The 12838-nt window shown below is 40.4% G+C and overlaps 1 protein-coding gene across 1 annotated transcript in view; it reads left to right on the top strand.

Annotated features, from left to right (window-relative positions):
* The window catches only part of COMMD6 (COMM domain containing 6), a 393895-nt gene that overhangs the window by 10388 nt on the left and 370669 nt on the right, over window positions 1-12838 (top strand). The window lies entirely within an intron of this gene.

The raw sequence follows: 12838 nt of genomic DNA, 5'->3' as shown, positions 1-12838 counted from the left end.
CTTTAACTAAACTCAATAACTGTATTTGAAGTATATTTTAATAATACCAAAACCCTGTGATGCTTTACACACCCTCTTAGCCTTGGTTCCCTTGGTTTCCAGACTTGGTCTTAATCTAACATTCCATTAAGAACATTCTGTAGCTGGCAAGATTGTATCTTTCCCTTGAGAAAAGAACATTCAGCATTTCTGTATTTTCTGCACACTTTATGCTTATTTTTCCTTTCTAATAAACTGTTGACCAGCAAGATTATTCTTTCTGCTTAACTGTCTTTTATGCATAAATGAAACACAATTTCTAGGCCTATTTTACCCTTTAGCCTGTCTAATGTCTAATAACTACTTTAAAATGGAAGTCCCTAATCTAACAGTTGCCCCTGAGGTCCTTGATGAAAGTCTACAGGGACCTACTTCTGTAGTTACCTTACATCTCTTCAAGCGCAACCTTGATGAGTGGATGGGAAACCACAAATATGTCCCAGGGGTTCCACCTTTGTCCTTCATTGACAGGGGCAACAGGTGTTGACTGAGGTTTCTTTTTTGGGGATATACTCTTGGCTGTGCAACTTTATGCTACCTGACTCATAATCAGAAAGTATTTTTTTATTTGGTAAACCTGCAGTTTTAATTTTGATCACTAGGTGTCACTTGCACATTTATGGCCTGTTTAGAGTGAAGTCTTTTAACTTTATGATTTAATTATAACTAGGCAATCATTTTTATCTGGTGAATAAACTTGCAATTCTAATTTTGACCACAAGGTGTCACTTGAGCATTTATGGCCTGTTTGGATTGAAGTCTCTTAACTTTATGATTTGATTTTCATATTACCTAGATTCATAGTCTTTCGAGTTTTTAAGTGTAAGTTCTGATGTATGAGTGATATATTCAAAACCTGTACATTATTCTGAAAAATAGGATCATAGGAGGTTATTAGGCTAATGGCTTTGGGGTCTTTACAAGCCTAGCCAAGAGTTTATCCCCAAAAAAGAAACCTCAGTCAGCACCTGTTGCCCCTGTCAATGAAGGACAAAGGTGGAACCCCTGGGACAAATTTGTGGTTTCCCATCCACTCATCAAGGTTGCGCTTGAAGAGGGTCAGCAAGGTACTCTGTCTGACATGCATGGGAAGTCTGTTCCAGAGATGGGGCAGCCTCTGGGAGACAAACCTTTCTCTCCAGCAGGTTTTGTTGATGTTGCATATTAGATCTAGGCCTCTGCGCAATCTGTGTGATACCGAGTAAAGTGATAGTGATTTGAGCCTGTCCACATAAGACAGGTGTTGGAAGCAATGGATTCTCTTTGTGAGGTATTTCTGTGGCCTTTCCAATTGGTGCAGGTGTTTGGAGCGGTACATACCAAACTGGGCATTATAATCAATTATTATGAGGGAGGAGTACTGAGAGGTAATAACCTCCTTTTTTCTGGACACAGTCCCTTTACTTATGAGATGAACCAAGTAAAAGGCATTTCTGACTACTGCTGCCACATGATGGTCGAATCTGAGATTGTTGTCAACCTGAGTATCCAGGTCTCTCACCACAGGTTGTGTGCTTAGGGGCTTGCCATTGATGTAATAATCAGTAGGGACAGTGTTTTTGCTGAATGGTATGATAACACATTTTTCTGCATTTAACTTAAGGCCATGACTTTGTCATCAGTTATTTGTAGCTGTGAGACCCTCTTGCAGTATGTTAATGTCATTTGGGGAGTCAATGACAGAACCCAAATTACAATTATCTGCAAACTTGGTCAGCCACAGGCCCTTGGTCTTTGCCTGGACCTCTGAGAAGTAGATGCCAAACAGTAGGGGTCCTAGGACAGATCCCTTGGGAACACCACTAGTGACAGGCCTGCTGTAGGTGGTGGTGGCACCTATTTTGACCTTTTGGGTCCTATCTGTGAGCCAATTGGCCACTCATCTGATGAGATAGGGATTAACACCAAGTTGTGTTAGCTTTTCAATGATGCCTGAGTGGGGAATTGTATCAAAGGGCTTGGCAAGGTCAAGGTAAGCTGTATGTTCTGACTTTCCTTCATCCAGGGCCTTGGTGACAGTCTCAAAGAAGTCAACTAGGTTCAATAGGCAAGATCTGCCCCTGACAAATCTGAATTGGGTGGGGTTGAGTGTTTGGAGATTGCCTATGACCTTGTTTGTGAGATCCATAATAATGCGCTCCATGGCTTTACAGATCAGACTTGCCAAGCTAATGGGGTGATAGTTTCCTGGGTCAGTAGTGGCACCACCTTTGTGCAAGGGGATGACAATGGCGGTTCTACACTCTGCTGGAATGAAGCCTGTAATTAGGCTGTAGTTGAATAGGGTGCTCAGTGGCGAAGCAAGTTCTTGCTGGAGATGATGCAGAATACAGCCTAGGATATTATCCGGTCCCATGGAAGCTGTGTCTTTGCCTTGGATAGGGCCTTTAACACTTGATCTACAGAGATGTGAAGTGTGGGACAAGTATTCGGGATGTCCACTGGGCCTTTGGAGGGTGATAATGGGGTGAAGTTTGCACTGAACCTAGCAGCTAGTAGGTTGACTAAGTCAGCATGATCAGTGTAAGTGGTACTATTAAGTACTAATTTGGAACAAACTTGGGCTTTGCCATGGAGGTTCCTAACGTAACTGAAGAAGGACTTGTGGTTTCCCTTTGTTTCGGAGATTAGTTTCAACTCATAATTAGCTTTGGAGTTTTTCACTAGTGATCTAATTTGCTTGTTGAGGCAGAGGAGGGAGATTTTCTGATTTGGAATTTGTTCCTTTTTACCCTTGGACAACAGTTTCTTCCTTTTGTTGTAAAGCCTGTTGATAAGAGGATGTCCATCAGACAGGTTTGTGTTTCCTTGCAGAGCAGGTTTTAGTTCTGTTGGGTATAACTGAGTCTATGCAGTTGTACAGGTGCTTGTATACTGCACTGGTGTACTATTAAACATTGTTGTCTGCATCCTCTGAGGGAGGCGGTGGTGTGAAGCTGCTGATACCCTCCCTTAGGAGGGTGTAGTCAGCTTTTGAGAAGTTTTTTAGCTTGGTTATGGCTGGGGAGAGGTTGGGTGGAATAGAAATGTTGAATGAGACAGACTGATGATCTGATCTCACCAGGGAAGAACATATTATGGGAGTGGTGCAGTAGTCACACATGTTGGTGAGAACCAAGTCCAGTATGTTATCTCCCCTTGTGGAGGATGAGACCAGTTGGTCTAGTGCGTTAGTTGATGAAGTCAAGGAATCGTTGGGTGAGTACATTAGTGTAGGAATAGCTCACCCAGTCTATGGTGGGGTGGTTGAAGTCACCAAGGATTAGGATGTTAGGGGGTACCTTGATGGAGTCAAGTAGGTCCAGGTAGGAGGAGTGGGTGTGCTGAGACATGGAGGGGGGTCTACAGCTGGCTATAATTTGGATAGGTGTCTTGCCAACTGTCAGTTGCATCTGGAGTAATTTCAGTGCATCATGCTGGTAAACCAGTCTAGAGGTGTGCCTGTCTCTAATGAAGATAGAGACTCTACCACCTTTAGTCTTTCCAACCTCATTTTGGGGTCGGAGAGTGTGGAATGAGGTATAGCCTAAGGCAGGGGTGCTCTCTGCAGCCCTGAACCAAGTTTCCATGACTGCACAGACATTGGCATCTTCCAGTGTGAGGAGAGCCTCCAGTGAATGCATTTTCAGATTAAGGCTCCTAGCATTGAGCAGCATGACCTTCAATTTACTTTTTGACAGATCTTTCATGTTGGAAGACTTGTCTTTGGGACATAGCCTAAAAAAGGCACAATGGGGGACACATTATCCTTGTCCAAGATCAGGAGCCCCCAGGGGTAACAGGTGGAGGCCATCTCTGGCAAACCAACGAGGCCTGTCAACCATGTCATCCCAGGCAGACAGATACCGGATCCCCTTGGAAAGACACCAGAAAAGAAGCCAATTGTTGAAGTCAATCATTGTTTGTTGGTATTGTGGCATCGTTGCTGGTGAAGGTAGGATGCTGCTCAGGACTAGGGTCACACCTGCCTGGAATGCATATTCTGAGAGTTCAGTCATGTCTGTCTTCATATAGTCCAGGGAGGTACATCTCAAGTCAGTCACACCAACATGGACAATGACAGAGTCATATTTGTACCTGTTGTGGAGAGACTTGTGTATGCATGATGTGGTGAATTCTAGCGCCTGACAAACAGCTGACCATGACATTCTCCTTGTTGAGCCTGGTGAGGGGGACATCAGTGTGTCTCACTATTGAGTCACCAATGACTAGTATGTTTGGTTTATTGTTATGCCTTATGGGGTGCGTTGGTTTATTTTTATGCCTACTGGGCTGTGTTTGTGAGACACTGGTGTGTTGAATACTTTGTGCGATGTGATTGGCATTGTGTGTGGAATGTTTGTGAGTGTGTTTCAGGGGTCTCTGTTGTTTAGGTAAGTTTTTGTTGAGGACCCCTGCATAGGTGGGTGTGTGGCTCTGTGTTGTGGGTGGTGTGGTGCTTCTATTGGCAATTTCTTCTTTGTCAGGGGTACTGACTGTGGTGTGAGAGAGCATTGATTCCAGTTTACTGATGTAGCTGCATCTCTCGCAAGTAGAAGAATTATGTGCTAGGAGAAGGGGACTGTCAGTGAACATGAGGCAGTTGCTACATTGTCTCAGTACGCCCATGTAGACCAGACTGGCAGCGGAAACTGATGGGAATTGTCCAGACATAGTGCTCTGAATACTTGGTGGACTTAGGAAGGGCAGGGTTTGATGAGGGTTTGTCCACAAAAACTCTAAATGTAAAATAACTGGCCTGAAGCACAAGTGCTAAAACCAAAACTTAGATGCTTAGAATAGCAGACAAATTTAATCAGGCTACTAACAAGCAGAAATAAGTGCAGAATAAGAGCACTTGAACACTTAAGAGCACAGCAAACTAAAGTAATAAAGAAGGTAGAAGACAGTTACAGTAAGAGCAGCTGAATAAAGTATAATTTTTTTTAGTGGAGAGGGATGAAGTAGAGCACAATTAAGAGACTACAAGGGTTGTCCTTCCCAAATGCTCTCTCTGTACACAGTGGATAGAGCTGAAGAGATGGGACTGGTAGGAGTGTCTGAAATCAAAATATGATCTCACTGTACTCAGAACAGATCACATCAAATGAGATGGGTCCAAGAGGAGTGTTCAAACACAAATTTACAGGAGGGGCGGGCAATTCCAAAGCCACCAAGACTTATAAGCACAGAGAAATCCTGTAGGTTAAGAGTTAAACCCCGAATATCAAAGAAGTGAAACAATAACCCCCAATGAAACCAGTTTGCTACACTTGTAGCAAGCTAACTGCAGAGAGACAGAGATACCACAGTATTCAATGAAACAAATAACTAAACATATAAATAAAATGCAGTACTATCTGTAACACTGTGTGTGCAGAACAAAGTATACTTAACTCAGCTTGTAATACAGTTGATTGCAGGAAGATAGCAGCTAGCCAAATAGCTCAGATATTGAGCAGAAATGAGTGTCTTTTAATTCTGTGGCTTTTAAAGCTGATTAACCTGTCTTTGGGAATCTTTATAAGTTAGACAGAGTACAGCTGTTAACCTTGCCTATTTTTCTTTCATATCTCTGTAGGCTGTAATGGTAAAGTTACACTGTTTATTACCTATGTTTTTTACCTTATGAACTGGTGCCTTAGTGTAGTATGACGTCTTTATTTTATAGCAAATGAAACCTTTTCCTGTTGTTTATAGATTTACATCTTTAAACGTTGTGCTGTTTTTTTATTGTATAGCCTATCAAGCATGATGGCTATTTTCTGAAGACTAATTGAAATCTGCACTAAAAAGATAACTTTATAAGTGGTCTTGAAGCATAATTACCATATCCTGTGTTAACTTGCGTCTATAAATTTTCATTTAAATTTGCTCTATAATGCTACTTACCTTTATGAGTATTTATGAGCTATAATAGTTTACTAAAACCTACACTTTCTGTATTTCAAGTCTGTACCTTTGCATTGTCTGTTAGTGTCCTTTTAATTTCTGACTAATGTACAATAATTATGTAAAGTGCACTGTAATCTGTAAACTAATTAACAAATTAAGCCTGCTCTGTTATTCCTTGAGTGCATTGAATAACTATTACTACCTATTCTTTAGATAACTTATCTTAATAGTTTACTAAACTTATGCTTTCTGTATTTCAGGTCTATACCTTTGCATTTTATGTTAGTGTCTTTCTTTAACTTTCTGACTAATGCACAATAATTATGTAAAGTCTATCGTAATTTGTAATTGAATTAACAAATTAAGCCTACCATGTCATACTTTGAGTATACTGAATAACTATTTCTACCTATTATTTAAATAACTTATTTTAATAAGCCTGTAAAAAATAATTCTGTCACTTTATCCTTACCTAATGACTAAATAATGTCATCCTGTTATTTTACTCTTAAGCTAATGACCGAATAATGTGAAGTAACTGAGTATTATTTTTATATTTTGAGATTTGACTGAAATATACTATACTGAACACTTAACTGAATATGAATGTCATATTCTGAATCTTGACTGAAATTTACATTAGCATATACTAAACATTTAAAATAGCTGTGTATATTCTGGAAACTAAACTAATACTAAAAGAATATATTTTGCCAGTGTTAACACAGATAAAAGCATAAGTGAAACTGGTACATGTTATATCAGTACTTTTTTCTGTCAGTATTGTCTGAACAATGACTGAAAACTAGCACTGTTGACAAATTGTCTAAAACATGAGAACATTTTGCCAGTTTTGCCTGAACACAGATAAACTGAAATCTGTTATTGTTATGTTCTGGAGACTAAACTATTATTATATTTTTTGTCAGTATTGCCTGAACATAGATAAAAACATAAACTGAAACTAGTACTTTTATGTAACTTACTGAAAACATAACTGAAATCTGTTTTCCTGTCAGTATTGTCTGAACATGGATAAACTGAAAACTAATACGGTTGTACAATTGTCTGAAAACATATATAATTGCTTTTAACTCATAACTGTCTGAAAACATGTGAACATTTTGACTGCCTGATCACAGATAGACTAAAAACTAGTATTGTACAATTGTCTGAAAACATGAGAACATTTTGACAGTGTTACATGAACACAGATAAGAAATTAACTGAAATCTGATTTCCTGTCAGCATAGTCTGAACATTGATAAAAAACATAAACTGAAACTAGTATTGTTATATAACTGAAACACACATAATTGCTTTAACTGATAAACTGAAACCTAGTAATGCTAAATAACTGTCTGAAAACATACATACTTGCTTTAACTCATACATTTTAACTTTAAACAAACATTGGAAAAAATAACTGAAACACACAGTCAACATTTGCACCACAGTTCTTGCCAAATTTTACTCTGCATTGTCCCAGTCACTGGTGAGGTAAAGGAAGGCCTGCTTTAATGTCAAAGTAGCTAGGCCTTTTAAACCTCTTCTTTTTATTTCTTGTGCAAGGTTGGGTGACTAAAGTTCTTGATTGTATTTAGTATTAGGTCCTTAAAATAACATTTGCATCTTTAACAGTTATAAACTGATAAACTGGTAATATTGCTTATTGCCATGACCTTATTTACATTTTTCTGCATGAAGTAAACATTTGCAGCTTTAACAACTATAAACTGATAGCATTGCTTACCGTGCTGATTTTTCTGCATGAAATAAACATTTGCTGCAAATAAGCTCTTGTAGGTCTGTAAGCAAACTGATAACCTCAAATGAAACTAAATAGTAATGTAACACTGTGCATTTCTGCACCTATATAAAATCAGTTTTAACTGTTGAACCTTTTACATTTTGTCTCGTGATCCTTAGATTTTAACATACTGTTCTGTGAATGAAACTCCACCAACTGTCTCACCATAACCGTTCTTTTTTTAGCTGACGTCATTTAACTTCTCAGTAGTACTGAATGCTGCAAGAATTTATCATTACTGTCTACAATTTTCTTGGATAAATAGTAAACCTGTAAATACATTAAACTGATTTTTGCCATACAGCCTTATGGCATATAGTACTGTTTTTAATTCACCTTGCTAGGCTGGCTGTAATTTGATTTGATGTGCTTGGCGAACTGCCATTTTCCATACGAAACATATACAGTCTCAAACTGATTACATAATGTACTCTTTTATACATAGGATCTGAATTCTTAAATGTATTGTCACTTTTACAATGTAGCATTGACTTTAAATTTTACATTCTGTAAACTACGAAATCTCTGTCTATATTATGATATTGTTTATGCATTGTAACACTTTAATACAAAGCTCTGAACTAATGACTGCTAAACAAAACAGTAATACAAAAAATTCATTTACCATATCTGTAACTGTAAACCCTTTATTCTGTGAATTAGTTTGACTGTTATTTCTGATATACTTTACAAGACATACCCCGGGATTCATGAAGCTCATCGCAAAGACGGTTTTAGCCTTGCACTGAGTGTCCCCATTACAGATGGTGCAGCAGTGCCATATGAATATTTATGAGGGCATGCTGCCGTACCCTCGACGTGCACAGGAAATGTGTGCGAGCACAGAGGGCATGTTCAAGTGCTCTAAGGAGGCGGAAACATGCTCCCACAGTTGCACAACCTACTATGCTTACTATTAGAGCCCGCCTTTAATAGTAAGCAATTAATTCAGTGTCCATGGATACTGAATATGTTAAGCATACAAGAGTGTCCACGAACACTGAAATAAAATCAAAGTAGTAAACACACAAGCATGTAGCGGAATGGTGAGCCCCGTCCCTAGAACTTTCACAATTAGATACCCCATGTCCCTATTTTACATTTGTATTGCTTCAATATCGAAAGTGTAAGCAAAGCACAGTGTGTTTGCACATCGCTGCCCCCTGCTGAGTGTAGCTTACACATCAAAATCATTCAAATAGAGAAAAACATGCAGAATCAACATTAACGTCAGTAGTGTAGTGGTTAGAGCATCTGCCTAACGAATAGGCATTCACGGTTCGAGTCCAGTTATAGCACATATCATTTTCCATGTGGAACGAATGTCATTTTGCTGTAAAACCCTACATAATAACATGTAAATGTGAACTGGAGTACTGCATGAAATGTTTAACGAAAGTTTCATTCAATCAAAGTGGTACTGTCATAATGAATAAGGCACTAGTAAGCAGGTGTAAGCACAAATAAGCAGTAGTAAACGTATATAAGTACCAGTAAGCAAGTATGAGTGCGCTTGCGTGGGTGTAAGCAGTGCCCAGCATAGGAAATGTATATAAGTATGTATAGATATTATATATATATATATATATATATATATATATATATATATATATATATAAAAAGGATGAACGTCGTAACAATAAAGCATACAAAAGGAATGAGAAGGGAATCAACAGCAACTCCAGTATTATATAGTGCTATCAGCGTATGTCATATCAAGCTAGACAGGAGTGAGCAAAGCACTGCTACTCACACCACAGGCAGGATACTACCAGTGGGAGTATCATTGTTGATCTGCTAAGTCTACTTTACAAACAATCAGAGGGTAGTCCCTAGTGGGACTACCAAAAAATTGATAGGATGATTGGACCTCCAACCATTACACAAGCAATTGCAGGTATGTTCAAGGACTAAATGGTAGGAGAGCCTGATAATACATGGGTTGGGACAACATACGTGTAGGGCCCCTAACGCTCAGGAGAGGGCAATGTATGGAGGTGTTTCATGGCTGCGACAGCAACTGGACAATGGATGGTATGCGTATATGTCGAACTCTGGTGGGGTGGAGGAACTATGGGTATGAAATTATGGATCCAGGCGTGTCAGAGTTGGATGGGATGGTTCTAATTGGACCTCCTCGTGGAGGTTGTGATGACCGTGCCCTGGCCCACCAATCAAGGAGCCTCAATCCTCACCACTAACACCAGGGAGGTGATCTCCTAGAGGAGGAAAGGATAACTAATACACACAGTAAAGTACAATTTCCCTTAAGTGCACACAGAGATCACAGTCAGTCTGGGGCTGGCTGCTCCCTTGCTCACCAGGTCCCCAGTAAGACTCCCCACTGGCACAGCTATAAAGTCCAGGTCTCAGCCTAACTAGGCAAGCTAGAACCTCCAGTACCCTCTCTGTCCAACCAGCGCTTCGTGTCCCTCCTGGGAAAGGCTGACACAGATTCTCCAGCTGTGCCCGTTTACCCAGACTATACGATAGTAATTACTGCCACCACCCAGTTAATAATATCAGCTACTAAAAGGCCCTTAAAGGGTGTCCAATTATTACTGTGCAATATTAATATCCAATGGTAATGTGACTATACAGTCTAAGGCTTATCAAAGTGGCCTATTACAATAAACTCTATATAAATATGCAATGTACTGCAGAGCTTATCTCTACACAAAGCAGCCAAAGGTAGAAGGTTTTAAAAATACTTAATAATAAATAATTAAAACACAAGACAAAACTACTACACCATAGAGATATCTAAGAGTTCACAGATCACACAGAAACTTAAAATAATACAGTAGGACAGGTCTGGTTTCAAAGAAAAATACCTAATTAATCTTTACTAGCTTCAACTATTCCTACAAGATATCACAGTGCTACAAACTTATATGTGAGCATAAGCAGAGTGCTGATAAGTTAGATGTCCAGATCAAAAATGCTCTAGGTCTCTTGTGAAAAATAGTATTTAAACATTACTAACAAACATGGCTCTAAGGCCCTCCCAAAAATTACATCATTTTTGACACTTAGGTTTTCCCAGTATTCATATTGCATCATCTTAACACCTGGTCTGAGTTCTCAGGCCACAAACTGCATTATTTAGCATTCTAACACCTGCACAGAAACTTATAACAATAGAAGACATTTCACATGTATATACTAACAGAAACTAAAGCAATAAAGCACCTTCCACATCTAAATTCTAGTCATAAACTTTAGCCTTAAAACAATGGGTATGAAATCTTTATCCAGCCGCCCTCGGGCCGAATTCTAACATGAAGGATACAACATGCTTCACTGGGCCAGTAGAGTACAATGTTGTCACATATTTTGCAGTTCCACATTTCACAGTGTTTCTTACATTTAAAAACACAAGCCTGTATTTTACATTTATTTACACAGTTGATAGAATTATATATTAAATTCTATTTGACTAGGCTGGCAGCCTTCGCCTAAATCTCCCCAATCGTCACATCTCTCCCCCCCCAGGGAACTCAAGCAAGTTTTTCAAGTGCCCCTTGAGAAACGTCCCTTCAGAGTGTCAGGTCTAGCTGGGTGTACCTCACCCCATTCCCTGTCTTGAGAGCCCATCTGCATTGGCATTGCTGCTCCCACTGCGGTGCTGCACTGACATATCATATGCTTGCAACCCCAGACTCCATCTTAGCAACTTGGCATTTTGCTGACTGGCTCTGTTTAACCATGTTAGAGGGTTGTGATCTGTCACCACAGTGAATTTTCTTCCATACAGATAAGGCTGAAGTTTTTGTAGTGCCCACACTATGGCTAGACATTCCTTTTCTACCACTGCATAGCATTCCTCCCTGGGTTGGAGCCTACAACTGAGATAAACCACTGGGTGCTCTTCTCCCTCTGAAGAAATCTGGCTAAGTACAGCCCCCACCCCATAGTTTGAAGCATCCACCTGCACAACAAATTCTTTGCTGTAGTCTGAACTGGCTAACACAGGGGGTCCTCCCAAAGCTTCCTTAAGCTTCTGAAATGCCTGCTCACATGCTGGGGTCCACACTACCTTATCTGGCCTGTTCTACCTTGTCAGGTCTGTGAGGGGAGCAGCTATGGTACTATAATTGGGGAACAAACTTTCTGTAGTACCCTGCTGTCCCTAAGAATGCCCTCACTTGCTTTTTGGTAACAGGTGCAGGCCATGCCTGAATAGCATCCACGTCGACAGGTTCTGGCCTTATCTTAACACTCCCCACTCTATGCCTAGGTAGGAGACCTCTGCCATACCCACCTGACATTTGCTCTGCTTAATGGTCAACCCTGCTCTCTGTAGTCTGCCTAGCATCTCCCTAACATGTTGAAGGTGCTCTTGTCAGGAATGGCTGTAGATAGCAATATCATCCATGTAAGCAAGGGCAAACCCTACTGCTCCTACTAAGATATGATCTACCAGCCTCTGGAAAATCGCTGGGGCATTCTTCATCCCAAAGGGCATCTTTGTGAACTCATACAAGCCAAAAGGAGTCACAAAGGCTGACTTCTCTGTAGCACTGAGAGTCAAGGGCACCTGCCAGTAGCCCTTGGTAAGATCAATGGTTGTAAGATACTTAGCCCCACCCAGCTGCTCTAGGGCTTCATCTGTCCTAGGCATGGGGTAAGCGTCTGACACTGTGTGGCTATTTAATTTCCTGAAATTCACACAGAACATGTTGCTGCCATCCTTATTTGGCACCAACACCACTGGTGAGGCCCAGGGACTGTTGGACTCTTGAATCACCCCTAGTTCCAACATCTCCAGTACCTCCTCCCTCAGAGTCTGTTTGACTCTCTCAGGCACCCTATAAGGGGCCTGCCTAATAGGCCTTTGGGGTCCTTTATCCACCTGGTACTGCACCAGGTGGGTGCTCCCTGGTTTCCCAGTGAATACCGTCCCCCAATTCATGCAACACTGCTTGGATTTCTCGAACCTGGGTAGGAGATAGCTGCTGGGATATTGCTACCCCTTCCACCGAGGTGTCAGCCTGAGCCTCACTGAGGAGATCACTCCCAAGATCTCTCTCAGACTCCTTCTGCAATCCACTGCAAAAGCTCAGCACAAGGCCTCCCTATTATGGTAAGGTTTCATCATCTTAACATGGTTCA

Source organism: Protopterus annectens, chromosome 5.part1 (genome assembly GCF_019279795.1).
Source record: "Protopterus annectens isolate FY-2018-M chromosome 5.part1, PAN1.0, whole genome shotgun sequence".
NCBI lineage: Eukaryota > Metazoa > Chordata > Ceratodontiformes > Protopteridae > Protopterus > Protopterus annectens.
Note: the sequence above shows the minus strand (reverse complement) of the source record. Positions and strands in the feature narration are given on the sequence as shown.